Here is an 18,654-nt window from a genome sequence, read left to right as displayed (position 1 = left end):
TTACTCATGTCATGGGACATTGATTTCAGTGGGCTTTGTATCTGGACCTTTTCCCCTTTGTTTAATACAGGTTCACATATAAGAATGCTGCTGAGAGGCAGGTCTTTATTTCCTGTCCTCAGTCACCTAAGAATACTGAGGGTTCATGGTTGACTGATACCCCTGACTAGACTAGAACTTGATCAGCTAAAATTAGGTGGAAGGTGTTCCCCTGTAGCTACATAAGAAAAAAGGTGAGTGTAGATAGCCTTAGCTGGCATGTGTTACCTGTCTGATTTAGATGCATCTGCTTTTTCTTGTCAAAGCTAACCCTTTGGAGCCCTGAGCTCTTGTGTGACTGTGACTTACAGCTACTTCAGGAGGCTAGAGGTGATGGCTGAGTGCCAGACCAGGCCAGCGGCACTGACAGGCACCACAGGCCCCAGAACAACATATGGGGGTTAAAGGGGTCCAGCTCTGTGCCCTGAAGGGGTGGGTCTGGGAGCAGAAGGGCGTCACTCAGCCCTCAGTACCACCCATACCATGGCGCTGGGTCCACTGCCATTCCCTGACAGCCAATGGCAGCTGTGGGCAGCTGGAGCAGTGCTGCAGTGGTGTTTCACAGGGGCCTGGAGGTCTGGCCGCCACTGCAAAATAGCAGCAGCAGTGGTGGACAGAGCTCCAGGGTCCCTTTGAAACTCCGGGCCTGGAGGCACATGGTTCCAACAAAGGATTCGAAAGTAGATGTGAAGGAGTTGGGACGAAGTCCTGTGCAGGGGCTATTAAGCCCCACACAAGGGTGCAGTGCTGCAGCAGGGAGAAATCTCTCCCCAAACCTGAAGCTGCCAAACTGCTGTGGCTAAGGTAAAGGGCCCACTCCCCTCCTTGCTGTCTCCAGCAGGGAGCCATGCAGGTATGACTGTGCCCCAACCTCTTGCCTCACCTTGAGACCTTTCCAGCCCTGAGCACTCTCCTACCTTCCAGAGCCCTGATTCCAGCCCTACCTTCAACCCACATCCCTAGTTAATAGTCTGTTCCCTGTCCTGCATCCCAAACCCCAGCCAAGAGCCTGCACCCCACTCACAGCCCAGAGCCTGTCCCTGAACCTGGAGTCCACCCTCCTACATTCACAACTTCTCATCTCCATTCCCACTCCAGAGCTTGCACCCACAGCCAGAGCCTTCTGCTCCAGCCTGGAGCTCCCTCCCACACTCAACCTTGTGGCTCCCCTCCCACCACATTACTTTTTAGGTACATCAATATTAAGGTGATGTGCCACAAATCACCTCCGCACTGGTGCGCATAAGAAAATTCATTCTGCTCAGGGATGGGAAAAGTTAGAGGGAACATTGGTACGTGTGTGTGTATTGGGCTTGTCTGGGATTTCAACTGGGATGTCTCTGAACCTCAGGATACACTTCCTCAGCTAGGGGAAATAGTAACAGAGATAAAACTGTGCTAGTCTATACACCATCAAAACAAAGAAGCGGTCCAGTAGCACTGTAAAGACTAACAGAATAATATATTAGGCGATGGGCTTTTGTGGGACTGTCCCATGAAAATCATCACCTAATAAATTATTCTGTTAGTCTTTAAAGTGCTACTGGACTGCTTTTTTGTTTAGCTAGGGGAAATGTGTAACTCACACATCTTCTGGGTGCGGTGTACTGTTTCTTCTAATTACATTGAGACTACGTATAGAGAGCATACGAGGCTGCACTGTAGCCTTAGCTAACAGGGACTGGCTTTTAGCTCTGGTGGTAGAGGTTCATACAGTAAGCTTCAGAGGTCCCAAGTGTGATTCGAGTCTGCTAGTGTGTCTGCTTTCCCCAGAACTTTTTTTTACTTAAAGTTTTTGGATTGAATCTTCCAAATGTTGAGGTTTTTAGTTTCTGTGGAAAATTTTGGCAAAAACAAGGTGGTGGTATTGCAGGGCTGTTTCCCGCACTTCTTCAAAGATTTCTGTAGAAAATGAAAAAAATTCAGACCAGACCCTCTGTATGAATTAAGCGATTTTCCATCAATCAAAAAGGAAATCTATGCTAGATCTGGGAAACAGTACCCAGATGTTCTGGTCTGAGTCTCGCAATCACAAGAGTATTTTTCTGTGAGCTAACCTTGTAGATAAATCAATAAACATACTTGTAAAGCATTCAGAAGGAAGGCACAGGGAAGACACATTTGTAACCCTGGAAATAGAGAGGTAATTTCTCAGCTGCCAAGAAACAGGAAAAGGTTTGAGTCACAGTCTACTCTAAATTATATTTGAGTAAATGGATTTTAAATGATGCGTGTGAAAGTAAAATGTTCCCTGAACAAAGTAGCATAGTCCCTTGCTGTGAAAGAAGACACACACACACACACACACACACACACACACACACACACACACACACACACACACACACACACACACAAAAAGAAATCAACAATCCAATTTTCCACTGAAAAATAATTTATGCAGAAAAATTTTGACCAGCCTAATTTGGCACATCTCATTTTTTTTTTGTTTTAACCTATAAAAGAGAGCCCAAGTGAATTTCCACACAGAGCAAGGAAGTTCTGAAAGGGATAGTTTCCAGAGAGCCTCTGGGAATTGTAGTCCCCGTAACCAAAGATTGGAAGCGGGCTATAAAAGCTTTGTCTTCCCAGTAGGGAGAAGACTTATTAAGAGTATAAACTAGCTGGGAAGCTCTCAAGAAGTGGGAGCTGGGAACAGAGCCTGCAAGTAGCTCTGTGGGAGGATCAGGAAGAAGCTTAAGAGGACATGATAAAGTAAAGAGAAGTCTTTGAAATCATCAGTGGGGGCAACTGTGAAGTTTGAGTGGGGAAAGTGTCTGTATTACATAGGGTCTCTTAACAGGAGCCTGGAACGGCAGAGGGACCTGGAATCCTCAGGTTGCAGAGGTGGATAAAATAAGGTTGTCAACCCTCCAGCATTGTTGAGGAGGCTCCAGAAATCAATCTTTAATTACAGATTATATGAGGTGATGAAACCCTGAAGAAGAGAGCTAACTGAAATTGACAACCCTAGAGTAAAACCCTGTAACTAAGGGAAAGGAGAAAGAGGGATACTGTGTTCTGGGGAAGGTGAAAGATGGCTTAGCACTTTTGAAAGAAGTTTGTGGCCAGGTTGGACAGAAGATTATATTTTATTCCATTTGGATTTTATGTTACCCTTGAAGAGGAAAGCTTTACAGGTTTGGCTGGAGGGATTAACCACATTAAATGCCCAACTATCAAAGAGCAATGCGAAACTGAGGAACACCATAGCCCCAGAGCTACAATGGTAAGATTTATGTTACCCTGCCTCATAGGAATGGCATGAGGCAGAACTCATGAATGTTTGAATATTTAAGGGATCTCAGATCTTTGGGGCACACAGACATGCATGCACACAGCCTCCCATGATTTATTGTTATGGTCACAGCTAGTCTACACAAACACCTGAACCTTAGCTTCAAAGTAAAAAATATAGGTCCTCTCTTTTGATATAAACGCTGACTGGAGAAAGGAAAGGACACAAGAAGTCACTGCTAGAAGTGGAGTTTCATACAGGGCCCAATTAATGGATCTGACAATGGCCACTTTGTACTACTCTTAAGCTTAACCAAAAGATAAAATTGTCTCTTTTATGTTAACCCATGGTACAGATTCCTGCAACAAGCTATGCCTGCTTGTTGCATTTGTCTGGCATAATAAGGCCCCCTATTAGTGTGTGTGTGGGGGGGGGGGTAATGCTCACGATGCTACAGCAATAGAAGTAAAAAATGATAATTCATAAATTAGACCAGATGAAAGAAGTTTGTGCTAATTCGTCCAACAGTATGACCTGTTCCAACATTGATTCCCTTTGTATACTGACATGTATCCTTTTCACATCTATTTAAAAATTAATGGTTCCTACTGGAATTTGGTATGACAGTGAAAGGCCAGAAATTCTTGATAAATACTCAACATTTCTGTATGGGAGTTGAGAGATTAGCAACATAACTACTGTGCCCGCTGTTTCATTTATACCACTGCCTCTCTGAATTTGAAAACAATAGCTTAGAATAGCAATTGGCTTTTCTATAGCACCTTCCATATTCCAATTATCTCCAAAGCATCTTATTAGGAAATATGCATAATGATAGTGTAAGAAAGTAGCACCCATTATACCATTATCTTCAATCTTGAAAACGTGAATCTCTTTGTGATTGGGGAAATTGGTAACACATGAGCCATACCATCAAATTGTTGGCTTCCACCTGACAGTCTTATTACTTGAACTGGAGATATTCCGGCTGCCAGACATGCACTAGGTCTACACTCTATTGCAGTCTAATAAATGATGACAAAAAATAGCTCAAATCACTAAGTCAGCAACACTCGTGAGCTGTGAGTGCTAAGGGCTAAACTTGAAATTCAAGCATATAATTATAGGGTTCTAGGATATAATTAGGGCTTGGATTGAATATTCCTGCAGCCAACAAAGTTTCTGTTTGCTCCAAGATGTTGGAGTAATTGATTGGACTGTGTCCCATCACTTGTACTCCTCTGAAAATTAATAATCAGCCCAGTTGCTTGGGTTGTCTTTCAGACATCTGGTAACATTGTTAATAGCAGCTTTGAAAGTAAGGCCATGGACATAAAGAGAGGCCTCTGGTCGACTGTTGACAGGTAAAAGTTCAAACACTTTTTTCTTACAAAAAAAAAGGTAATTTTATCTTCTATTTCTTTATCATTTTGAGCATAATTCTTTACATGGGGCAGTGGGTGGGTATGTGACACACAACTCTGTGTCTGGTAGGTTCTGCGCTAGCCTTTGTACAACTTAAAGCCCTCAAGAGGTTTCGGGAACTCCAGTTGAATATTGCCTTTGCACCTTTGCAGAAGGGTGAATTTCATTTGCAGGCTAATAAAGCTCAAAGCAAACACATGTACAGCTGGAAAATATTGTGTGACACTTCTTTGTAGTTGCCATTAAAGGACTACTATTTTTCTGGCTGACGTAGCTGTTGGCTGCATAATACAGTGTGATTAATACAGAGAACTCTCCTAGGGACTGAGGATGCACCTGTTTTGCTGTAGGTATTCTTTCACAGGCATGTACACATGCAACAGCAAAACAAGAAACAGGCCAGAGGTAAGACAGCCCCTTCTTTCTCTCAATAAAACCTTGATAATGCAGCTGTTGCTTCTGAGCCAAGTGGCGCCTTCAGGAGTGAATCAAAAAAACCTAATTCAAGCCAAGGATAGAGAATGACAAATGTAATCCATCGTTACACTGTATAGGCTTTCCCCAGGAATGCAATGTGTCTGCCAGCCAACGTGCCAGTGAGCATGGCAGAAAGCCACACTGTCCAAGTGAAGCTCTGCAGCTAGAGCAGCTCAATGCACGGGAGGAGAATGATCCCTACTCAGTGCTCTCTGTAAGCTGTGCGCTTGGGCAGCCCCCTCAGGAGAGATTCAAATGCTGCCCAGCTGATTAGCAGAGCACCCACAGTGTCCACAGGCAGCATATGTTTCTACTGGTGGTGCACTTTTGCACTTGTATCAGTGCACAAAACAAGCTTTATTCTGCACATAGATGGAAAAATTAGAGGAAACATTGCCCCTAGTTCATCCATCTGAGGGTGAGTCATACTTCTCCACCCTCCAGACTGCTTACTGCCCCAGACTCGAGACAACTGGTTTAAGGTCCTATTTTGCCACTCTTTCCCCCGGCTCCTCACCGTACCATAGCAGAAGTGTTACACCGCTGAGTGTACACAGAGCAAGCAGTCTCTGTGTCAGGGGTGCATTTGCCTTCCTGCCAGTGTCCTCTACACAACTGCATTAAAGAACTGGCAGGCTCTGGTCCCTAGACTGTAAATTGCTCTAGGCAGGAGCTCTGTCTGCCAATCTGTAAAGTGCTCAAAATGGGCTTGCCTCTCTGAAAGCTTGAATACTTTTTGATGTTGCTGATTATTTATACCCATAGCAGTGCCCCAGTCATGATCTAATACTCCGTTGTCTCGGCACTATTCAAACACAGAACAAAACAATGGTTCCTTCCTCAAGAACCTTTGTCTTTACTTTCAGAAAGAGCATATGGAACTTATACATCCACATTTGAGGACTCAGGGCTTCCCTTGCTCTCCAAAGTAATGGCTTTGTGTCTTATCTAAGATAAGAGCTGAGCACAAGCAAGTTCTGAGTAGTTGTGTGCATCAAAACAGAAATATTTTACGCCTAAGATACTGCCATTCTAGAAAGTTTGGCAAATATTTAAAGAGCTATCTGATGCCTAGATAGATTGAAAGAAAGCTCAGCATGCAATAACTTTAGATAGCTCACATGCAATGCTCCCTCTATTTTGTCAAGCCATGTGTGGAATGAATTTTGTTATGTGCACCGAGGCATGTGAGGATGTGCACCACCTTTAGAAGACATGTATGCTGTCAGCGGTGGGTGCTGTGTTAATTAGCTGGGTGGCATTGGACTCTCTCCTGGGTGGCCACCCAATTACTTAGCTTAAAGGGAACACCGGTCATGTGTCCTCCTAGATTTTAATTGCTGAAGCTGGGTGTCCTCATTCTAACACCCCCCCCGCTTGCTCCCGTTCCTCCGCAGGCACAGGTTGCCTCAAGTCTGGACCCTAGAGATACAACTTCTGTGTACTCTGAATGAATCTTCAGGAAGAACACAGCAACATACGCTGTCCTGCTGGTGGTGATGGGTGCATGGGAGCTCTAAATAGCCAAACAAGAATGAGCATTTTGTTTTTATGCACAACAGTCATACTTTGGATAATATTATTCACCCCCTCCCTATTCCTATGACACAGTCTGATTCCCTTGCAGTGACAGATGCAGAGGTAAAAATATAGCAGATCAGTTCCTACACACTTATAAACAGAAGAAAATATAGCATGTAGAGATAAATCATAAAATCTTTCATTATAGGCTTAATGCATTAATTTTTGTTTAGTGAGGTGGAATGGAATCTGGATGTTATTACAGAAATTCCCATTGGCTTCAGCAGGGGAAAGATTTGGCTCTTTGATTTTTTTTTTTTATTTTATTTTTTTAGTGTCCCAAACAAGGCTGAGTAAATACGTATAAATACACTAATGCATTTAATAAACTGCACGCCATCTTCCCTATTTTCAGACAATTCAAAAAGTTCCTGGACTTATTCATTTGTTCATGTCACACGCACATTATTGAGAATATTGAGCTACATGAAATAGCCTGTGGACATTTCCATAATTAACTGGACATAATTCCATAATTTCTGTAATTGGTACTATGATTTCCACAAAGAACAAGGAAAGCTAACATAAGATCATCTTGTTCACTTCAGTATGAATATTTAAAATCTCTCCAAAACCTGAGATTTTTTATTAACAGCTTTGAAAAGATTTTGAATGGAGATGAGAATGTATGATCCTGGATTCTAGTTGAGCTTTTTATGAAATCTAGAGACTCTGTGAGCTTTGCTCATTATATACAGAAAGTTGCTGCAAACAGGACAGCTGGTCTAACCTTGCCACTTCAAATGGAAATCTAGGTTATACCAGAACAACTCCCCAGGTAATAAAAGCCATAAAATATCAGTTATAGCTATTCCCAATTAACTGTTTCTGACTGATACCATGTATGAATGCTCGTATTCTGAATTGTCTTCATCCACGTGACAAAGCTAAGTGAGTGGACAGAAAGGGAGGTATGGAACTGGGGTGAGAAAGGCAACACATCAAAGATCCTTCCTAGCTCTAGTCTTGCTTCACTGTCCTTACTGTTACCCACAATCCAGTACTAAACACTGCAGCAGACATTGGTAGAAGTTTTCTTATACACTGCGTGGCTCTGTATTCAATATTATGCACATGAAACTTCCACTGATGTCAGTGGGCTTCCCCAGAACACAGAATGCACTAGAAATCCACTCTGCAGAGCAGAGAAGGGAATTCTGTTCCCCTTTTGGAAATAAGCAACTGGCAGGGATGTATTTAGTTATGGGAAGGTCTCAGGGAAGGCTAAAAAAATTAACCACATTTTATAAGCATCTCATTTGCAAACCGTCTGTGAAGATTTCATCTGATGCTGTGATAAGTAGGATTTTTAAAGCTCTACCACATATCAGAAGTGTAGATACTACACTGCAACCTAGTCAGTGGCAGGCAGACATTCTTTAAAAGTTATAAAATTTCCAGGGGTGTACGAACATTTTAAGAACAATTTCTGCATTTGCTGAAGAAACCCTAAAAACACAGTGTGACAAAATTCTTAGAACCAACACCTGGGCCAGAACAAGAGTCACTAACAAATCAACTCTCTCCTGGGTGACCTGAAGTGGCCTAACTAATGATTACAGGGTGTAGCCAACAGTAGCTAGTAACAGCTGCCCCAGAAGGAATAAACACAACAGGCAATCACCAAATTGTGCGCCACTTGTGTCCTAGTCTGAGCTTCTGGCAAAGAGCGGGAGGCCGTCCTTGCTTATTGCAATAGCTAATGATAGACTTATCCTCCATGAACTTATCTAAATCTTTTTTTAACCATGTTTTATCCTTGGCCTTCGGAAGCTCAGTCTCCCATTAATATAGCATTAACTCACTAAAGGCTTGTCTATGCTGCGTGAAGAGACCTGGCAGTGAGTCTCAGAACTCAGGTCTGCAGGTTGGTGCTTGCAGGGCTCATGCTATAAATAATCGCATAGACATTCCTGCTCAGGTGCTGAGACCCACACTCCTTGTCAGGGAGTGTCCCCCCTCATTTCTCTCAGGGAACAGACAAACCCTAAGGGCTCCAGACTGGCTTTATGACAAGTGTCATTTGAACGGCAAAAAGCTGGTGTACTGCCCCAAAAGTTCCCCTTCCCTTCACAGTGGATGCTATCTTGAATGGTCCTAAGGGTGGCACAGCTTACATTCCTGGTGTGTTGGCTTAGCTGTGCTGGGTGGGATGCTGTGACTCATGTGGTTTCAGCATTCTCTACCCTGAGCTGCCCACTTGTGGAAGAGGAGAGCAGTGGCCCTGCCTGTGGGGTGGGTGGCCTAGGAAGAGGAAGGGAACATTTACAGGTCTAGAAATACACTTTGCTTACAGTACGGCTGGTGGGGAATGTGCTACTGTATTCCATTAAATGCAAATGGCATGTGGGCCAGGAGGGGGGAATATGGGCTAACTCAAAGTGGAAGTAAGAGAGGGATGGAGCCTGTCTCCATCCCCTCATATTCTAAGTAACTTCACTAACCTTTAATGACCACTTTACTCTATCCTGCCCCTGTGAATCTGAAGCCTTGCTGTAGACTTTTAAATAATATGGGACTCCTCTGTGTGCTGTGGAATAGCACTTCCCATATAGTAGCCAGGACTGCCTCCAGAGGCACAGACCCTCTTCCCCCCGTCTCCTGGTCCAATGTCCCCACTTCAGGCATTCATGGCAAAGCCAAATCCTGTTTTGACCTCTTCTTCTCCTGGGCATCACACAAAGCAAAGTCTCTGATGATTCTGGATTCTGATGTTGTTTTCTTACTCTACCAGCACTTAAATGGACATTAAAATATGAGAGTCCAGTTTGCTGTGTGTCCACATTGAAAGCCGTGTATTGAAACTTTTGGTATATTAGATATTTTGGACCCACTTCTCTGTTTCTAGCATAATAGTCTCATTTGCTTATTTTTGCTTTTAACCACTTGATTCCTTAATCCATCCCAGCATAGAGAGGAAGTCCAAATCGGTTCTTGCTTTTCTTTCTACCAGAAGCTGGACACTGCTCGAGTGAATTCTGCTTCAGTTCTAGACTTGGAGCTAGCTTCGTTTCCAAGATCCCACTAATCTTCTTCACCCCATCTGTGAAAGTCCTCAAGATCTCATTGGAAGCGGGATGATATGGGGGAGTATGAAAATGTTTCATACCATTTTTGCTCAGAAATGCTTTAAATTCCATGCTTTTAAAAAGTGTTCCTCCTGCAGCTTGTTTCTCTCATCTCCTGGGACTAACACTGAAAAGAGTCTGGTCAATGTGATGAATAATGTCAGTATCTACCAGAGATCCCAGAGTCTACTGTTGCAGCCTTCTGGGGTGGCTCTGCCATGCACAGGCAGGGCTTCCAAATTCCTGAACCAGCTAGTTCCTAAGGCTATCTGACTCCTGCAACCCAGAGAGGCAGTGCCATGAGAGTTTGACTTGCTGGGGTGAAGGCTGAGTTGGTGCATGGCTGAATCAGGAGCTGTGGCTGTAGGGGCTCCTTCTTTCATCTAGAGGGGCTCCAGTGTAGGGGCTCCTTCTTTCATCTAGAAGGGCTGTCCCTGAGCTGTGGGACCTAGAATTCCTGTGGACTCTGACCCCAGGGCTGAGCAAGTGGCAGGACCCACCAAAAGCCATACACCCTAGCGGCCTGCCAGATGAATTGGCAGATGCCTGTGATATGAAGAAAATTGGTCAAACACAGAATGTTTTCTGTGAAATTCCGTGAACTTTGTGTCGAAAAAACGAGAGATTAAAAATCATGATGAGCAGTTAGAGTTTGAAGTTTCTGAAAGAAACCTGCTTATATGTGTCAAATCCCAAGTGGGAGCAAATCACTTTCCCAAAATGGGGCATATATTTCACATCCGAGTGGAAAGAGGGGCAGCAATGCTGCAAGGAGCTCAGCTCATGCTGTGTCCTTTGCATTCAGAAGAGTCTTCTGCTAATTCTGGCATCTAATTAGATAATGCTGCCCTACTTTTCTATAACCTGCAGCTCAAAATGCTCCCAACCTGACAGCACTTGTGTATAAAATCCAAGGGCTAGTCACAATATTAGTCAAGAGATCCTAATTCTTTGAAACAACATAGTAACCCTGCAAGGCTGCCTAAGTAGGCTTTTGTGCAGGAAAAAAAGCACCAGTAAACTAAGCTGTGAATGATATAAAGTAGGAGTGTGGTTGGGGGAGGGGCAAAACACACACACACACACACACACACACACACACACACTAAATAATTTGGCATCCTGCACACTAGTGAGAAGAATTCCTGGAGAGCATGTGAATCTGATCTCTGACTCACATCCAGGAATCTTTGGATTTGGCTTTTTTTCCCTCTCCCCATAATTTTTTTCACGGTTTGATTCCTTTTTACTAATCCTTCAGCAAAGAGATTTTCCATGATTTGAAAACCTATAGATGTGTCATACTAAGGAATCTAGATAATAACACTTTGGTAAATCTGTTTCTTAACTGTGTTCATGTCACAGATTAGAGTATACTGATATTCTTTCATTCATAATGATACATACCAGATGGCATGTGGAAGGACTTATTTAAAATGCTGGCTCTCGTTCATTCCAGTGAATATAGACTAGTTCATTAGCCCAAGAGCTGTACTGAGAATCGTGCATGAAAAGAAGAGCTCGACTTGCAAATCGGTAGCACAGATGACAATTTGTAGCTAATACTGTTGCACAGATTACTTACAAATGTATTCATGGAATGATTAATCCAATGAATTTCATGAGACTATAAAAATAAAATGTTCAGCACATTTTTCATTAGTTGTCTGACCTAAAAAAAACAAGATCTCCCTCAAATGGATCAAGGCTATCTCAATGGCTGTCTTAATGAGTAACTCATCCTGGTCTCTGTCATTATGTAGGTAAATGAACTGAGCAATGGGATGGATAATATGGAGAGAGACAGGCTGCAAGTTCACTGGGAAGGTCTGGATAGCAGAGCACAGATGTAAAAAAAGCATGGTAAGCTCAAGACAAAGCTTCACATGGACAGAAGTGGGAGTAGGCTGGTTAACTACACACAGTCCTTTGGCTCAAGTATCGGAGGGGTAGCCGTGTTAGTCTGGATCTGTAATAGCAACGAAGGGTCCTGTGGCACCTTATAGACTAACAGAAAAGTTTTGAGTATCAGCTTTCGTGAGCACAATTTCGTGGGCATCTGATGAAGTGAGTCTGTGCTCACGAAAGCTCATGCTCAAAACTTTTCTGTTAGTCTATAAGGTGCCACAGGACCCTTCAGTCCTTGGGCTGTGTCCTATCTTCCAGGTATCTTACAAGCTCCATGGCTCTCACTCCCTCGTCCCATGCTGATTGCACTACCACTACTTTGGGAGGGAACTGGAGTCCCATGAGCTCTGCACCAAGTGTTCAGATCATTGCTTCTACTTGTGATCATCTGCCAGTAGGAAACTCCACTTTCCAGGCACTACATCAAACAACACTTGTGTCACATTGAAAACAAAGTGCCACAGGAAAGAGTCCTCAAAAAACTAGTATCAAAGGGGTAGACATGTTAGTCTGTGTTCACAGAAACAACAAGAAGTCCTGTGGCACCTTATAGACTAACATATTTTGGAGCATAAGCTTTCATGGGCAAAGAGCCGCTTCATCAGATGCAGTGTAGGCTACATGGTAACCCTGCAAAGCTGTCTACATAGGCTCCTGTGCCTGAAAACAAAACCCCAGTAAACTAAGCTGTGACTGAAATAATGAGCGGATGTGGTTGCAGGAGGGGCAAACACACACACACAAAATGAATAAGTTGACATATCAGACTCTAGTGAGAAGAATCCCTTGAAAGTATTGCATTGCATCTGGTGAAGTGGGTTGTATGCTCCAAATTATCTGTTAGTCTATAAGGTGCCACAGGATTTGTCAAAAAAATAGAGTTGAGAATATTACAGTGCAGCTCAGCTAACCCCTCTGAAAGCATGGCAAGTGAGGACTAAGCTTGTGGGGACGTATTACAGTCAGGTAAAACAAAAGCCTTGCATAATTCACTCAGCTACAACTGACTTCATTTCAGTTATGGCCCAGTTCTACCAGGCTCTTCAGGATTTGCCTATAACACCACAGGGTGCTATAGTTCCATTGATTTCAATGGGATTAAATGCTTCTTTGAATTGGGGCAATAAGGCCCCATCCTCTTTCTTCCCAGTAGTTCAGGTGTGGCAGATCCAAGAGAGCAGTCTGACATGGTCCACTTCCTCCTCACTTCTTTACTTGGCATGGCCGTCTGTTCTCCAACTCAGGGGTCCATTATAGTGGGTGGGGCCATGGTACCTGAAGCCAGAGGTCACATGAATGCAGGTTACCATCTAGCTCATGCTGCCTAAAATATTTGCTATCGATCCCTAACCCTGGCATTTCTACTCTAATACTGCCACTCCCCCTCATGGGCTGTCTTCCCTCTCCCCAGAAATGGCTTGTGTGCACTTGGCAGTGGCATTAGGAACTGTCAGGAATGATATCAGCTGATAGGAATAAGGGAATTTCAAAGTCTGCAGGGTCCTTTTGAAAAGGATCCCCATGCAGTTGAGCTGTGCACTAGTGAAAAGTGACACTTCTGAGCTGCCGTGGTCAGCAGAATGCTAATGAGGTGTTGAATATTCTTTTCAGCGCCTCATTAGTATTCTTTGATTCGGCCATTAGCACGGCCATTTCAAAATTTTTCCCAAGTGTTGATGTCACCTACTGGTGGCAGTGACCAGAGTTCTGGGCCTTTTAAATCACTGCTGGAGTGCTGGGCCCCATCCTTCGAGCAGTGCTAAAGGCTGGCGGTCGGGGTGGTGCGGGGGAATAACACTGCACTCCAGACAGCACAGGGGGCTGGCTGTCCTAGGCCCCATCCCCTGTGGAAGCATGGAGCCACCCTCCCCCCATGTTGCCCAGTGACCTTCGGAGTCTGTCAGCTCCACCAATTAAGTGTTAAGAAATCTAACAATGTTCTATACAGCAGCCATTGGTGCTGGAACAATTTTTTGAGTGGAGCCTCTGAGAGCCATTGAACCAAACTGTAAATACTGTATATGATAGTAACCATTTCAGGCCGGGGTGCTGCCACCTCCTCCCTCCCCACCCCCCAATCTGAGTTCCAGAACCTACAATTGTACCACATCTTTCTGTTAGCCTGGTGTTCACAGTCTGTTGGGTTGGGATAAGAACATCATGACAAACAACAAAACGGAGAGCAGCGGAACTGGGTAAACAGTGCAGAAAATATATTCATGAATGTTTGTATTCATTGTTGAGCAAATCCTCTCTCTGTATATCTTTTTTGTTTGTTTTTCAAGTGTATTCTGCTGAATGAGTTCTCAGGCAATGGAATGGATGATGCAGTCTGTGTTTGTAGAAACCACTCGTATTAAAGAGTATTCTTGGAAAGTGAATATGCTCAAGAAGTGTTACTCAAATAATTAAACTTACCCAATTAGGACAGAAACAAAGATGTGGTTCCCATGTCCAGTCTAACACAGTTTATATTCTGAATATCAAATACTCCCTGGGAAAGGCTTACACATCCATGAGGGTTGTATGTGAGTGAATTTTTGTTGTTTTTGCAAAAATGTATTTACCAAACAATTTCAAAATCAGGAAAATGGTAAGTGCTAGTGAGCCCACTCAGTGGTTCTGACTCTGCAAACTCATATGCATGGGTGAATCCCCGTAGTCACACAGATACTACTTGCACAGCTCCACCTGTATGCAAGAACTTACATGTGTAGTGCCTCTCAGTCCACTCCGTAACTGGTGGTAATAGCAAAGTGCACCAGAAATGGTGTGAATAAAGGAGCTAATGCAAACGTAGTCAGGGAAGATGGCATCATCTTTTTGTAAAAACAACGAGAAGTCTGTGGCACATTATAGATTAACAGATTTTTATTTTGGAGAATAAACTTTTGTGGGTAAAGACTCATTTCATGAGATGCATGTCTTCTCTTAGGAAAATTCATGCACCAAAAAATCTGTTGGTCTATAAAGTGCCACAGAACTTCTTGTTGTTTTTCTGGGCACAGTCTAACACAGCTGCCCCTCTGATACTTATCATCCTTTTGTGGTCTCTTGTGAAATATGTCTTCTTGAGATTGTAATTGTGTTCCACAGGCTGCCTCCAACAAAAGTAATCCTCAGTTTTGGCTATTCCCTGTGAGTGACTATACTGAAATCAGCTTTGCTAAATGAGAGCCCTCTTTTATTTTTCTTTCTTATCTCACATCAGATGTACGAGAGACTAAAGAGAAAGCACTTAAACTTGGGGAGAATCTAATCAAAATGCTGTGTAGTTTTCTGACATAAATTCTTCCTGGCATTGAAAAGGAGGTAGGAGTGGGGATTGGATTCACTTCACACAGCTTGATTGCAGTCCAGCTTCAAAGACTTTTACAAGGCAAAGAAAAGCCGCATGACTCATCAGCTCTCTCAAAAGGAGTGAAGGTATTGGAGACTGATATAGTTAAAAACGTTTTATATATCTTCCTGGGAAGCCTACAGAATAAAAAGTTCATAAATAGTTCATATTTAATGTATATGTAGACATCTGTAAGCAGACAACATAATACTTATTGCATCAGGCAGCACATTCAAGTTCATCTTCTCCAAACCAATACATGTCTGGTAGAGACTTCTGAATATCAAATACTCCCTGGGAATGGCTTACACATCCATGAGTGTGCCACAGAATAAGTGAATATTAACAAGACTAAGGTAACAGATTTATTTAAAGATTTATGATTCCTTTGTGAGAAACAACTACAATATTCATTTATTAGTGCTCTACAGGAGATTAAACTCCCTATTTCCACTGAGAGACCCTTGAAAGTTGAAGAAACTTGTGGTCAAATTTATCACCAATCATAGGTCAAACCTGTTGTTGGTTATGGCCATGGGTCATAGGTTCCACAAGTTTGCAGCTTGGCTTCATCACAAATTCTGTCCCAGAGCCTTAAGAATATGAACAATAGGCACTGCTCCTGTAACTGTTGTCTAAATCATAGTTATTTCTAACAATGTAATTTATTTCCCCAAGGAAGGGAGGTGGCCCTCTCATTTACTTGTTGGACATCTGAAACAATCCATTTCCTTCAGCTTTAAATACTCTCCTCAAGGCTTCCTTTGAAGACCATTTGTGCTAGTCTCTAATTGTACTTAACTATCTTTTCAGGATCTGGGCCTTAATTCTATGTTCATCACATTCTATTCATGTTACAAAAAAACCAAAGAAGTTTTCTTGGAAGATTTTTTCCTTGTTATTTGCTGGGTGTTCTCAGAAAATCATTTAACTTCTGGACGTGAAGAGACTGGTTTCCTTGTGTATGACAGCCTGTTGAAGTGTAAACACACCTTGAAAGAGACTGTAGCTACTTTACTTTTTTCTTTTTTTTGGCAGAAGTCCATAAAACAAGTCACCAGTGCCCTATGTAGTAATTATAGTTAGGTTTCTTTGTTCTCCATGGAAGTGATTCATCATCAAGTGGAATCAAAGACTAACATTTGATTCAAGTACTGACTAAAAACACTGAAAATTGCAATGTACTATACTCACTCATCTTTTATGGAGACTATCATAATGTTTTGAAATTGACACACGCACAATAGACACAGACAGAAGGCAGATAATTACAAAGGAAGGTTTGCCTTATAGGCCAAGTAAGAGAAGAAAGCATATGAAAAGAGGATTATTATAGGGATGGTTGGGCAATCTATAGTTCTAATTAGTACTGCTATTTTGTTTTCCATTGCATAATTATCCATAATGAATTAAGAATTTCCTAAGGACCTGTGGGTGAGAAAGAGAACCATTCAAAGTGATCATACAGTAACAGAAAAAAATTAGGTGTTGTAGCACAGACAAAATGTTCTCAGATTTTGCTCATTGCTCTGTGGCTGTAAAACTGGAATAATGCCAGTAACTTCACATAAATTACTCCAGAGTTACACTGGTGAAATAGTGAGGCAAATTTGACTCAATGGATCAAATTCACCAAGAAGGAATACTGCTCAGTATGTGGACTCAGGAAGCAGCAACTCAACGGAAAGGATGGCATCAGTGGAGTTGCACTTGTGAGCGCAAAGCAGTTATTATCTAATAATGATTTTATAGTTTATAGTCATGGATCTGTGTATACATTCACAAATAAAATAGTGCTGCGGTGTGGTAGTGCTTGTAACACTTTTGTTTACATGGACTCAACAAAATCCTTCATGCTTTCTCTGCTGTATGGCTATTCAAAAGCAATAATACTCTGGAATGTTATGTGCCAGATCTTCAGATAGTGCAAACTGGTGTCACTCTGTTGACTTCAATGGCTCTGGAAATGTATGTGGAAACATATTTTGCTCTTTGCATCCCTTTTCATCCTACAAGAATTCAACACAACAGTCATTCTCTGTATTACCAGGAACAGAAAAATAAACTAATCAAGAGATTTTATTTCCCTAATTATTCCATAAAAGTGGACTTTGCTGTTGGTTTCCTCTGAATGAATAAGGAAAATGAGTATCATAAGAATACTTAACCACAAGAGGTGTGTTTTAAATGTCACCGCATAAGCTGTTGTACAATTGTGCAGAAATGTACAGTTCACAGAATACAAGCTGCTATTTCAGAGCAATTTGTCCAATGAAAAAACACATCAAGCTGCTTGAAATGTTAATTTTACAAAGAAGTGGGCACCAGCTTCAGTGCTAAAAAACTGGCAGGCACACCAAATGTACTTCACATGTTGCATTAGCCTATGCAGATAATTGCATCAGAAGCAGCTTGTGAAAGAATGTTTGGCTGCTCCCGGAATGCACAAAATCTTCAAGAGGCTGGGTGGGCAGCAGGCATTAGAGAAAAATTCTAGTAGCAATATACATATGAAATGTTTCCTAGGCAACCAGTTAAGTGTGCAGCTGGCAACTGGTATTTTCTTAGATCTTGTTACCATGTGCACTTTCTGACTCTTTATCTAATCATAGCATTAGCAAGGGGAATAAGCATTAAACATCTTGGTTGATCAAGTATAATTGGGACAACTGTGAAAAGGTTACTAATTGCTGAAGTGTTTGGTAATTTAAGGAGGAACCATTTGGGATTATATAGCATTGGCTAGGGCATTCTGGCATTTTTCCTAACCTTTACAACATCACTGGGGTTCTTCCCAAAACCCTAGAGGGGTGTTGTCCTCCTGTACTTTCATCCTTTACACCTACACAGTCCATGCAACGAATTTCTCTCCTTATTTGGACAGGGTTAGGCATATCAGCCTGCTGTTCCCTAGAACCATGGAGTCAACCTGCTTATATATAGTGCTGCTATTCGTTATGTTATAATGTTTTGTTGTTCTAGCAGAGTGTGCGGTGGTGTTCAGAATGGACTACTACTGGGGAGAAGTTCCTAAATATTTAACAAATGAGTAGTGTTGGACATAGGGTACTGTTCAGGTTTGGTTACCATCTTCTTAAGAATCACACTTTTGTCTGAATATTTTCTTTTAATCTGCTATGGCTATAAATAACTCTTAAGGCTTCCAGAGTACAGAAGAGACACATTCAAATGTAGCTCTTCTCTGTCTTTTAGAACAAAAAGCAGTCAAGTAGCACTTTAAAGACTAGCGCTCATCTAAGCTTCAGCCGGTTAGGGCCAGATTTTGAAAAATAGTTAGGTGCCCAACGACGCAGATAAGTACTTGGGTGGAGTGTGTGTGGTGGGGTGTGTGTGTTCAAAAGTGCCTGTTGGAGCAACTCCCATTCCATCTATCTGCATCTTTCATCATCTAAATACTATTTTAAAATCTGCCCCCTTAGCCCTTGTAGCCACTTGGCTTCCTCCCCAAAACAACCCCCCAAAACTCATTCTTGGTGCCACTGGCCTCTCAAAGGCATATACTGGAGGCACTGCAGTCTAATGGGTAGAACACTTGTGCTACGTCTGGATTGCTGACA

At 42.4% G+C, this 18,654-nt stretch overlaps 1 long non-coding RNA gene across 1 annotated transcript; it reads left to right on the top strand.

Moving 5' to 3' along the window:
• The first annotated feature begins 11,510 nt into the window (after window positions 1-11,510).
• On the top strand, window positions 11,511-17,107 carry LOC142008872 (uncharacterized). Its single transcript, XR_012644254.1, has 3 exons — window positions 11,511-11,691; window positions 14,948-15,162; window positions 15,890-17,107. It is a non-coding gene; the product is annotated as an uncharacterized LOC142008872 (long non-coding RNA).
• Window positions 17,108-18,654: the final 1,547 nt, after the last annotated feature.

Source organism: Carettochelys insculpta, chromosome 2, assembly GCF_033958435.1.
Source record: "Carettochelys insculpta isolate YL-2023 chromosome 2, ASM3395843v1, whole genome shotgun sequence".
NCBI classification, from domain to species: domain Eukaryota; kingdom Metazoa; phylum Chordata; order Testudines; family Carettochelyidae; genus Carettochelys; species Carettochelys insculpta.
This window is presented reverse-complemented; position numbering and strand designations above follow the sequence as displayed.